The 12,541-nt window shown below is 36.7% G+C and overlaps 1 protein-coding gene across 2 annotated transcripts in view; it reads right to left on the bottom strand.

Moving 5' to 3' along the window:
• Positions 1–12,541, bottom strand: part of MOCOS (molybdenum cofactor sulfurase) — a 209,312-nt gene that overhangs the window by 53,366 nt on the left and 143,405 nt on the right. The window lies entirely within an intron of this gene.

The following is a 12,541-nucleotide window of genomic DNA, read 5'->3' as shown; positions in this document are numbered from 1 at the left end:
TCACAGAACTTGAAATGAACAGAAAAAGCATAAAGAGGAAAGATACTTTCTTTTTTTTTTTTTTTTTTTTTTTTGCTTCACTGAAGTTTGGAAGAGAGAACTGCAGAGAATTCCTGACAGACGAAGATCTTTTCAACATCTCTGCTCTTTGAGGAGAGGTTGTGTCTTTCCTAGATGTCCCTATTGAAGGGGCTTCTATTATGCACACTATACACTGCACCACGGTGGGTCTAAATCACATGGAAAGAACAAAAACAGATAAAGAATCACCAAAGACCTCCTGAAGCAGAAGAGCATTTTTCTTTCTGGGTTTTAGACCCAGAGTATTTTTTGTAATTCTGATTATCCTATTTGAAGTTCATGAGCATGTTTCACATTTTATTATACCTTTTAAAATCAATGTTTGTAACTATGAATCTCACACTTATTTCTGTGCATATTACTTTTATATGTGAGTATCTGGGAAGTTCCACACTTGAATTGAAATTTTATAATCTTGTTGAATTCTCTGCCTTTATTCATAAAAGGAGAGCATCATTTATGTATGTATATAAAGAAAAAAAAAAAAAAGATATATTTTTCCTGACATGCAGAAGGACTGCAGCAGCATCTGTTATTTCCCTTTTTTTGGTTTTTTTTTTAGTTTCCCTATTACATGCTATCTCTTTTAGATAAACTGGGAGAGCATACGCTAAAAGCTTAGTAACAGATTAGATATAAGGTGGAAGTACTTTTTTTTTTGATGCTGAAGAATAATAGAGAGGAATAAGATATTTAATGAGATACTAACATGCAAAGCACTTGCAAGGAAGCGTGCCAGAAGCTAATCAGTGCAATTTCTAGATGTTACCCACAGTAAACTTGGCAAGCATCTCTAGAACATTTTGGTCTGAAAGATGATTCGTATTTTCTGAGAATAAAAGATTGACTAGTCAGAAATGTCCTAGTCATTGCTGGGTAGAAGTTGAGTCTTGAAATAGCAAAAAAGAAAACCAAAACCACACACAAAAAAGTTATTTCTGAGCATTTGCCAGAAAATAGCTGTCTTAAGAGAAGTGACTGCCTTGTCAGCTTCTGAGATGTGTCTAATCTCCTGATTCAGAGCTTTTCCAAACTGACAGGACTCTTTTAATAGAAGATAAAACTACTGTCCTTGTGCCTGGTTGAAGAAATCTCTTATTCAGAAGTTTCAGTCACTCATTCAGAGCAATCATGCTGCTATCGTTTCTATATAGTTTACCGCTATTCTCCTTTAAAGTTTCTTAATCACATTTCCTTGTTCATTAGTGAGAAGCTGATGAGCCTTTTACTTATTTATTCTGACAAATCCAAATGCAATAGTTGCAATAGTTGCAGTTGCTTTCCTGCCCTGTGATTGGAGAAAGGAAGCCGTGTTGCCAGGGTCCCATATTTTTAAGTAGCAGAATAGGTGTTAATTAGGTCTGATGTCACAGAAAACCTTGTGGGAAAACTGCCAACAATCTGAAATTTATTCTGACAGCTGTGATTCATATTTATTTTGGTCAATAAATTATCTATACTGTTTATTACATAAATCCAGTGCTTACCTCATCTCCCTTCTATAGAAAAGAATGTAAGCAAGAGAAAATAAAAACCAGAACAAGTCTCTGAGATTAAAAGTAGTAACATATCATAAGCCTTTTATAAGACTTACAATTTGGAAAAATCATTGACACTTCACCTCAAGAAGGTGCTAGGAAGGACTCAAATGCCTTGACTCCTTCCCAATTTAGGGATTTTATTCCTTACTGCTGGATTATTTCATTAAGGTGAATAGCATCTATAGTTGCTCTTAAAATTATTTTAAAATTAGGAACAATTTATGTATTCTGTAATTTGGATCAGCATTAATCTCATGTCTAAGTTACATCAGATGAAGTGTATATAATACCATCCATTGTATTTATGTGTGTAATGTGTGTAGGAACACATTCAGCACAAAGAATGCTCACAGTTGACCATCTGCACTCATGAGTGGCTTGTACCTATAGCAGAATGGTAAGGATTTCTCTGTTAAAAGGGAAACTTCTGCATTTGTGTGGATTGTGGGCCCCTTATTAATTCATCTCCATGTATTTTTTGACATTACATTAAGCCAGACATGATAATTTAATTATTTATTCTTCCCAGTAGCACCAGATTTTTCACATAACTTGTTGCCCCAATGAATATCACACACTTTTGCAGTGGTAAACTTTTTGAGAAGAGATTGACAAAGCAAGCTTGTACTTTTGTGTACAAACCTTCTTGTCAAAGTATTCTAGCAAACCTGTGGAGATGCTGTTACACCTCATATTGCTGATGCATGTTTGCACACTACAAGCATTCTGATAGATCAGCACCATCTCAGACCTGCCATCCCAACTTATATCTCAGTCTGGGTATTGTTATGAAAACTAACACTGTTCAAGTGTGGAAAATTCAGAGTGCCACTGCACTAGATAATCCACAGATAAATTTATAATGTCAGGTCTTCTAGAGGAATTGAATGTGCAAATGCTTCTCCACAGAGACTGTGGGACAGTTAAGTCATATGGAAGAAAAGGAGAAGTAATGCCACACAAGAGGGTACAAACTGTTGGGCATTCAAACTATTCACAATTGTCATCATGGTGTAGTAAATCCACTGCTTGTCTCGCCTGGTGATAACATCTTGTATTTGCATTACCTCTGTCTTATTAGCTGCTTGTTCTATGCAGAATATATTAAGTTTTTATTTTTCCAGTGGAATTTTATCTAAACAGACAAGTCTGAGATATAGAGATGTCCAATAAGTATTCAGTGAAGAATGATTCTGAGCTAGCAGAGTCCTGGTTTTGCATTACATAATGGCACACATGTAATAGCATATCATCTACTCTCTAAAAGAACCAGGATTTCAGCAACCTAAATGTTCAAATGTTAGTTCTTCCTGAAAGAGCTGGAGACAAATAAGTGTATGTCAACACCTATAAAAGATTTTGAATAAAGAGATTAGGATAAAGCAAAGACTGAAAATGAGCCTTTAGAATGAAAGCTCTGGTGCTTAAACTTTTCAGGCTGTACTCAGAAACCTCTGTGATATGCATTCAAATACATTTCTTATCTCTCACTATGAGAAGCTAAATACTGGAGATAAGGAAGAAGAGAGACATAAAACAAATATACAGTTATTGTTCTAACTCGGTGTGAAAAAGCTACACAAATTGAGGTTTAAGCGAGACAAATTCTCTACCACTCCAGTAAATCCAGTCTCACATATATCTGTGGATAAGAGAAAGATCAATGTGATTCACTATTCATCAGCATCACCTAATAGATAGCAATGAAGCAGAGAAATAATGAGCTGAAATCTCAGCAAACCAATCAGCAGGGAGTGAAACCAAGACATAGCCACCTTCTACTGCATCCCAAAAGAGACAGATCACCAGGCAGGACCAGTGAGTCAATGTGCTAATGAAGCCATGGAACCTTGAAATCCTGTCAAACATTTGCAGTCCTTCCTTCCCTTCCTCCAAGAAGTGTACATTAAGATTAATTTCTGAGCTTTTTTTGGTGCTCTTTTTTTGCATAGAACTGGATGTCTCTGACTGTTATTATTTTTCTGACTGTGTTATTTTTCCCACTAAAAATCTCATGAGGATAAACTTGGTAATGGTAGTTTTTTGCTAATTTGAGTGCTTCAGCTTTAAATCACATTTAAAAATATATTCTAACCACTGCTATTCTTTAGGACTCCAGTTTTAAACAGAATGCTGCAAAAATGAAAATGAAATATTCTGAAGATGATCCAACTCCCTGCCCCCAACCAACCCTGGAATGTTATAAATACAATACAAGAAAAGAAAATAAAGAGGAGAAAATATAATCAACTTAATCAGTCATCCCCTGGCAGAGCTTCTACATTTATAAAAAAAATATTAAATATATACATTACAGGTGAGTTTTGCCCCCTAAATTATGAGAATAGCTGCCCTAAGTAAGACCAAATCTAGCTACTGCCTGTTTCCCAGAGTGAGGAGTTACAGATGCCTAGAGGAAAAAATACATGAAGAAATGACTGTAATTTCTGATCAGTTACAATGAAGTAAACAAAATATATATATTTAAAAAACACCCCAAAATATGAAAATGTCCTTATGAGTTGGCTAACAGCAGCTAAAGATTAGTTTTTAAAACAAAACTAAGTGTATAAAAGCCACTCGGGGATCTTGAACTTTACAATTAATACATTAACATTTCCTTGGTGTCAACAGAAAAGAGCTCCTCTGATGTAAGAGAACTGCAATATTGGTCATAACTGCTACCAAAATCTCATCTATTTAATTCAAAATAAACCACTGTAAATGGCTTACCAGCCAATTCATAAAAATATGTATCATTCACACTCACAGAAAAGGCATAAGGCATGGACAGATTGCAAAACCCTCTTTGACTCAAATGACCAGTTCAATCAACTTGATTTATAAAACATATGTAATAAAAATTGGTTTGGGGAGCACAAAGTGGGGTGCACTATGACCATTTCTGCAGTGAAGGTGACTGCATTTGAGAGCAAGAAGGGTAGAATCTGTGTCCCCAGCTGTCATTGGTACTTCTAAAAAAATAATGCAGGCTTCTTTCTTGAGTTAAGATCTAACAAAAAGAATTACATAAAAAGAAAATTTCAGTTATGAAACTATGGGTTGTTTTTTTTCCTGAAAAGTACATTATATGGTTTGAAAGTATATAATCAACTGGCAAGAATCCATTTCATAAGATCATTGTCCAGATTGAAACTTTAGATGGACTCCTGCAACCTAATTATGTACTTTCTGTGTGTCCAAAACAGAGAGCCATGTTACACTCTCAACACAACTAAATCCATGCAGAATTCAATGGGTAATAGGGGGACCTTTTACTCTCTCAACACTAATTCTTTGCATAATAGCTTAAATCCTTTTATACTCCTCCTTCTCCCACACCATCTCAATAGTTTAAGACTGTGGGAAGCAACTGCTTAATCCTCTATTCAGAATGTTATACTGAAACCAAACATGAAACACAGTTTTGGTAGTTATCTTAATGAACAGAAGGCTCTTTGATGCCCCATCTCCCACTTCTTTAGAGCAGCTAATTCAAGCCCTGTTTTCACACAGTGAGGGGAGTTCGAAGTCTCTGTACTAAATAAAATGAGCAGTGCATTCTGAAAGAAGCAGCTCCTAATTTTCAAACATCATAATGAGGAATACTTTGCCTTTTAAAAAAATTTCTTGGGAGCTGCATGAAAGCAGGGAAGTTGTACATGCCAGCTGTCTGACTCACTTTTAGTTCAATATTTTAATTACAGGTATAATTAAATTTCAGTTAACTGCTTCATGGACTAATAACTATCTAAGAATTCAAATAAGCTCCAGGTAAGATACATTGAATTTACTGTTTGCTATTAAGAGATTTCCTTTTTGAGCCAGGTGAGGGTATTTCTGTCCATCCTTTCTTTTCTTCCATGTGCCCATGCCATACTCTCACAGCAGAGGTAATAATTACAGGATGACTTTTCAAACCATAAAACCAGCAACATAAAAGATGACTGGGGAGTCCTTCTCAAAAAGGCAGAGGGGCTCACACACCTCATGAAAGCAGCATTCAAACTGCACCTCCAGAGTGCTGGATGACATGAGCTCACAGAGATTTCTGTGAGAACAGCAGAATCATCCCTAAAAGTATGTATTTATGTGATATTTTACCTCTAAAGGCTGTATCTCCCAAGGTTTTTATCAGTCCAGCAGAACAACTTCTGCTTATGATTCTGTCATCCTTAAGGATTAAATGCAAGAGAAGCTTGTACTATAAAAGCACATGAATTCTCCTGGCAGCTGTTAGAAAACTGAATACAGGCCTGTTTTTTACTTTATTATGAAATGTCTCTGTCCTTTGTTTAATGGAGCCTGCTATGCACAATTCCTTGAAATCAGAATGTGGAAGCATAACTGCTGCTTATTCCCTGGAATTTTTAACTCTCCACAACTACTCTGCTAATATAAGGCAGAACATAAAGCTCTTTCTTTCTCTCACAGTTGTATCATGGGAATTTAGAAAATGTAAGATGAGGCAGTAAATCTTATATTTTCAAGCCAATAAGACTAATTTGACCCTAATTTTGCATGAACACTCTTTATTAATTTTTAACTTATTCGAGTTAGGAGTGACTTTCTAATCAAATATAACATAGCTGGAGGAAAACTTTTGTCATCTGCTCAGCTAAACTGATACTATCATCAGATCTGCAGTTAAGTTGAATTCTTCCAAAAAATAACTTTTCTGTAAGACCCAGCCACCAGTGCTGCTTGACAGTATCATGATTTTCTAACATCTCTACAGTTTTGTGGGTTGTTTGTTTTCATTTTCCCCTGAGGGGAGGTGCAGAACAATGGATACAAGCAACTTGCACCAAAAATAGATTGGATATAAAGAGAAAGCCAAATGTTGTGGGGGGGTTTGGAGGAGGAAATTTTTCCCTCAGCATCAAGAGAACCCTTTAAAATATTCTGTGAACCCTGACAGCTTCCTTCTTTTCCTTCCTAAGTTGACAGATCCCAATCTAAAGCCTTGCTGGGATATAAATCAGTTCTGCTTCAAAGCTCACCCTGCCTGCATTAGGTGAAGAATAACAGCTAATGCTGTGCCCAGAACTCACACCTCAGTAGCCATTGGTTTGACTCTACTTTCCTATAGGTTTTGTATTAGCAGAACATTTAACATAACATTTTTGGAATCTCTCTTTTAGTGAAATACTCTGGTGTCCAAGGCAGCATATTGATTTGCAGTACAGCTTTTTCCTTACTCGTAATTTTGGTTGGACACCTTTCCTCTTTTTCTCTGGACCAAGGCTCTTCCTGCCAGCATATGAAGTAGGGGGATGCTCCATCTCTGCTCTTGTGCAGTCTTTGTATCCTGCTCTTTCTAAGGCTCCACTGAACCTTCCCATCACAGCAATACAGAAAATACCACTAGCTCATTTAATTAAACCAAGAATCACAATACAATAAAAGAAATGTTTCCATAGGACAAATCTTAAAGCATGTTGCTGAATAGTGATGGAACAAGAGAAAAAAAATCACTCAATTTTCCCATTCTCTATTTGTAACATTCAGGAATACAGGAAATTAGTAAAATAATTTCTATCCATTTTTATGAAAAGAACAATATTTTTCTTAGTGAAATTTTGGATTTACTGATAATCATATTTTTCAATATCCTTAAAGGATGCTTTGCCATTTGTTTTGCATTCTCAGACTAGGTCTCTGCTGGTGCTGTTATAATAATAATAATGATAATAATAATAATAGTAATAGCTACCATGGAAGGAAGATGTCGTTAAAAAAACAGTTGTAATAAAGCAAATACAATGAATTCTAAAACTGCCTTGAAATTTCTCTAATTTGATGTCTTAATCATTAGGAAGCATGCATTCAATATTAAAAAGTGCTCTGAATTCTGGAACCTCATGCTTAACTGAATCATGCTAGGGCTTCTCCCCAGGCATGTTAACCAGGCTAATGTTGTTTTAATAATTGTCTACACTAACACCACAAGAGAGACCTAAAGCTAACATAAAATCTGCCCTGAGGTCACAGCATTAAGTCTGCTTTACATCAGTCACTGCTCTTTTGAGGACCAAAAGGTGGCCCACTGAACACCTTCCCTCTTGTGGCTGTCTTTTCTGACTGGATGTAGCAGGCTCAGACCTCTTGAAGTTCATTGCTAAGTTTGTGAGGTGTGTGAACACACAATGCATTTCAGAGACAGTGAAAGCAAAAACTGAGAGCAAAAGGGGCTATTTTGGCACAGTACTGCACACTCTCAACACACAGGTTTCAGCAATGATGTAATAGGCCCAGCCTCACTTCTCAAGAGTTCATGGAATAAAAGAGTGATGCCAGTATTTCTTAAAGGACAGCCATTTCTGTGGGATGCTCAGCAATCACTCCTGTAAAACAGCACCAGGTTTTTTTTATGAGCAGGGTGTCACGCAATGTTGGCTTGCATTAATTAACTTCTGGGAGGTTTTTATTACACTGCTCATTCCTCTGAGCTTCTGAAGCCCACTGCACCTAGAAGTTTGTGTGGTCTCCATGTCAAGGGGCTGATGATCAATAAGTAAGTGTGCTGGATTAAGACTGAACATTTGTAATTTGGTAAGCATGGAATAGGTATTTTACTCAATTGTTAGTTCAAAGAACAGATCAACTAAACAGAAGACTAGAAGAGAAATCTTAGGTAGAAAATGTTAATATTATAAAGAAATTTACTACAGTTTTTGCTTCTTTATAAAGACTGTAGGTAGTGTGCTTCTGAAAAAAAAACAGCCATTCTTGGCCTTATATCAGCTTCAATAAGTTATAACACCATAAATCAGTCAAAATCTGTACTTCAGATTCAGTTCAGAAGAGTTGAAGTATTGAAGACATGAGCAATACTTATGTGTGCCGCTTGCTGTCTCATGCTGTAAATCAAGCTCTATGGTGAGCTTGGGAACTGTCTCTGAAGACAGACTTGGGCAAGGTTAAAAGAAAACCCTGATGTGGGCAAGGCACTGTGAAGGATGAGTGCTGCCAACACAGAGGGAGCCACTGACAGGGAAAAGAAGCAAGGCAGCAAGCACTGAGGAAGCCCTTGCCTTTTCCCATAGCACCCCATTATATTATGAGCTCTGCAGAAGGAAGAGAAAAAGAGTAGGGGCTGATTCAGTTCTGTCAAATGAGGGAACTTTGCAGTTAAAAGGTAAACAAATGGTTGAAAAAAACCATTTTCCTCATCATTTCCATTTCAGGTATTTTTTACAACAGCAAGGCTTTAGAATTGAAGGTCCAGCTCAAGGCCCTGTTCACAAAAATTCCATTTTTAGGTAACAAGGAAAACACAAAACAGCAAGGCTTCCCTTCCTACAAGGTAGGGATGAAGCTGGTTTCTTAGGAGCTCTCAGTATTTGGAATGCTTTTTCTTAGATCCACCAAAGTGGTAATAGTGGCTACTGCTCTTCAGACTGTTCTATGAGATTTATATTTTAAGATATTAAAGAACACTATCAGGGCTAATGAAGAAAAACATCAGAAACAACAACTTTTCTTGAGGTTTTTGGTGGGTTTTTTTGTTCTTTTTTTTTTTATTTTTATTTGTTTTTTGGGGTTTTTTTTGGTTATTTAGTATTACCTACCATGCATCTCACTCTTTCTTTTATGCAGCATATTTTCCAAAGATATCTACAATGCCTTTATTTGTAAATGGAAATATTCAGGGAGAAGCAATTTAAGCAAAGAAATACACAGACAATCCTTATTACTTTCCTTTTCATTCTTGCCCCACCAAGTGCAATCTTGCTATTGTAAATGAAAAGTATGGCCATGAAAAGAGCCTCTTATTCATCATGAAAAGAAAACCCTCAGAAATTACTCACATTGTATATGGCCATTATGCCTGACAGGCACTGAGTGTCACTACTGTTGGCAAAGAAATTTGGCACATCCTCAGCTGCATGACCTTTGGCTACACAGAGGTGCTGTACAACAGGAAACATGCAAATGGCAGAGAAAATAATCTGCTTTCATACCTTAGCCTTGAATTACAAAACTTGTTGATTAAATACAATAATCTCTTTTTTTTTCTTTCTTGAAAGGTGTTTAACTCAATACATGAGATGATTTGAATGGCTGCAATAGGACACAAGACACCCTGGTAGATAACATTGTCTTGATTTGGAGTCTCCAGCTGACCAGTCAGGGGCCTTGGTTTGCAGTTGAAATAACTTAAGCCTATTAAAGATTATTATTTAGTCTATTTAATTTATTAATTATTAATAACTAGAATGACTGTCTCAGGCTACTCAAGATTGTAATATTTCTCTTAACTTAACCTCTCTAATACTTTGACTCAACCCTTCTGGCCTCACCAGACCTCTGGTAGTTTTACATACCTAGTTCAGGATCCTACAGGAATTACATCACCCTGCAGAGGTACTTCACAGGAGAGAGAAGACACCTAATTCGAAGCAGCAGTAAACTTTAGACCAATTAGAAGTGGAGTGATTAATCAAACTGTTCAAACATTTGACTGCAAACCCAACAGGAAAACTTGTATAACTAAGAGCTGTGAATTTAAATGCATGGCAATGCATTTAATGTTGACATTTCATGCAGAACTGGTATATTCACTTACCTCTCTGAAACCCTTCTGCCTTCTTGGATATGGTAGGATAAGGGAGAAACAATATGCAAACAAGCAGCCCTGCTTCCTTTTACAAGAACAGTTATAGCCCCAAAATTTTGCGGGTTCCCATCTGCAAAATCTTTTACTGGTACTCAGTGGCATTCTCCCATTAATCTCCTCAATAATTTTTTAAGAATTCAAGGATATCTTCAATGATTATTACAAATGCTTTGAATTTACTGAGCAGTTTTCAACAGGGAGATTTTCCTGAATTGGTGAGACCAAGAGGCAACTGCAAGGACATCAACCTTAGTGTGTTGTTCTATTCTAGGGTGGCCAAATGTGACACCAGGATCAGATGAAGCATTTATCAGATGATATTAGCTTGGATTGTGATGTGGCTTCTCAACCTTTTTCCCTTTCATTATAATACCTGTTATAACTCTCACCAGAGAGCCTTCTCAAAGGAGAAGGCATCAATACAAACTATGAAGGGAGGCCAGAAGATGCAGGATGAGCTGGCCTTTCCTGGCAATGGCAGGCAGTCAACTTGAACTCCCCAGGAGAGACAAAGCAATAGTGACATCTATACAGCAAGTCCCACTTTAGCAAGCTGCTGAAACAGTTTGGAACTGCCCTGGGAGGTTTTTTTAATTGGTCAGCAATTTTCCTTTTTTTTTGTCTTCTCACATACTCTGACAACCATGCTCTCCAGAGTATGAAGAGACTTATGTGACATACCTCTTGCTCTTAAGTCTTCGTAATAATATTGTGTTCTGTCTGCTTTCTTAATTTCTTCCTAGATATTCTGATATCAAAACTTCCACAGTGTTGAGAAGTGATAGAAAAGCATATATTTTGATCTAAAGAGAGACTCTCTAATGTCCCAGAGAGCTCTAGTCTCTCACATGCCATCTGAAGACAGAAGTTTCACAGGACTAAAAGATTCCTTGTACAGCTGGAGAATAAACAAATAAATTAATAAGTAAAGAAATGCTGGCTCAAGGGCTTCTTTCCTTCTCTATCTCTGAACATGCAAAAAATATATCGATTAACATCCTGAAGTTACGTTGAATCATAGAATTTTTAGGATCGGTAGAAGCTGCGTTGAAACATTTCACCTGTTCTGGACAGAGCAGAAAAGGAAAAAGGAAGCTACTATAAATGGAAGGGTCAGAAAAATTAGTTTCATGGTCCTGCAGAGACTTGACTCACTTGTAAGGTCAGACCTATCAATCAATCAATCAATCAATCAATCAATCAAAATAATAAAAACCTTTCTTTTTGAGGCCTTGACAATGTGCATCCTGCCAAACATACTTATTACAGCTCTTCCCTTTTTTCTTTCTTTATCAGAATGATGCTGTCAAGTTCAGTATGTGATCTAATATAAAGCTTAGATCCTTCTTTATCAGAGCAGATAACAAGAAGTGTTGGTAGCAAGACAGCACGTTGATTATTTCTGACTAAAAGCTGAACCTTGAAGGCTCGCTTTGTTCAACAGCCAGAGACAGCAACTGCAGTCTTTATTTTCTTCTGCAAATCCCAAGCTTTGACTTAACTCATATCACACATTCTTGTAACATATGATGAGCTTTCTTACAAAGGATTAATTTGTTTCCCACATCTCATACAGTTCTTTTTTCCCCCCTCATTTCCACATCTCTTTATGGATAACATTCACTGATCTTGGGTACGTGTGATGTTTGCAATTTTATCTGAAAATATTCTGTAAGACAGAATTTAAACACATCACTATACTGCTCAACTATTTTGGCTTTTTGGCTATGCTGGTATTACTTTCCTGCAGACTTTGTCTCTTCATCTACAGGCAGGGAAGAGATGAAGGAGTGTGTCAGGGGCATCAGGCACTTTTATGTCAGCTGCTTGTAAGCCAGGTTAGTCAGTAATATATTCAGAGCCTATTAAAGCCAACAGGATCCTCCACAGCTGTAAAGTTCTCCTGCAGTAACCAGCAAGAACATTTTTCCATATCTTATGTGATGCTGAGATGTAGGTCCATCCTTCAAAGTGTTTTGAAATTCTTCCGTGCTAACTGAATGCATCCCATTGGACTTCATCGTTTTAGTATTTTGTATTTTATTTTTTTGTATTTTATTTAGTATTTTTGTATTTTGTTTGCAGCAGAGACAGTGAGTATTTGACCCAAAGACAGAGGCTGGATCAGTCTGTTTCACACAGCTGCTTGTTGAGCTGACATTCATTTAAAACTCTGCCCATCAGAAGAGAATGATCTATTACTGCCACAAAATGGCAAAATGCCAAGAGACAGATTTTGAGAATTTCTGCTTTCATGAGCAGGAAGATATTATCAAGACTAATTTATGAAAAGGAG

Source organism: Oenanthe melanoleuca, chromosome 2 (genome assembly GCF_029582105.1).
Source record: "Oenanthe melanoleuca isolate GR-GAL-2019-014 chromosome 2, OMel1.0, whole genome shotgun sequence".
NCBI classification, from domain to species: Eukaryota; Metazoa; Chordata; class Aves; order Passeriformes; family Muscicapidae; genus Oenanthe; species Oenanthe melanoleuca.
This window is presented reverse-complemented; position numbering and strand designations above follow the sequence as displayed.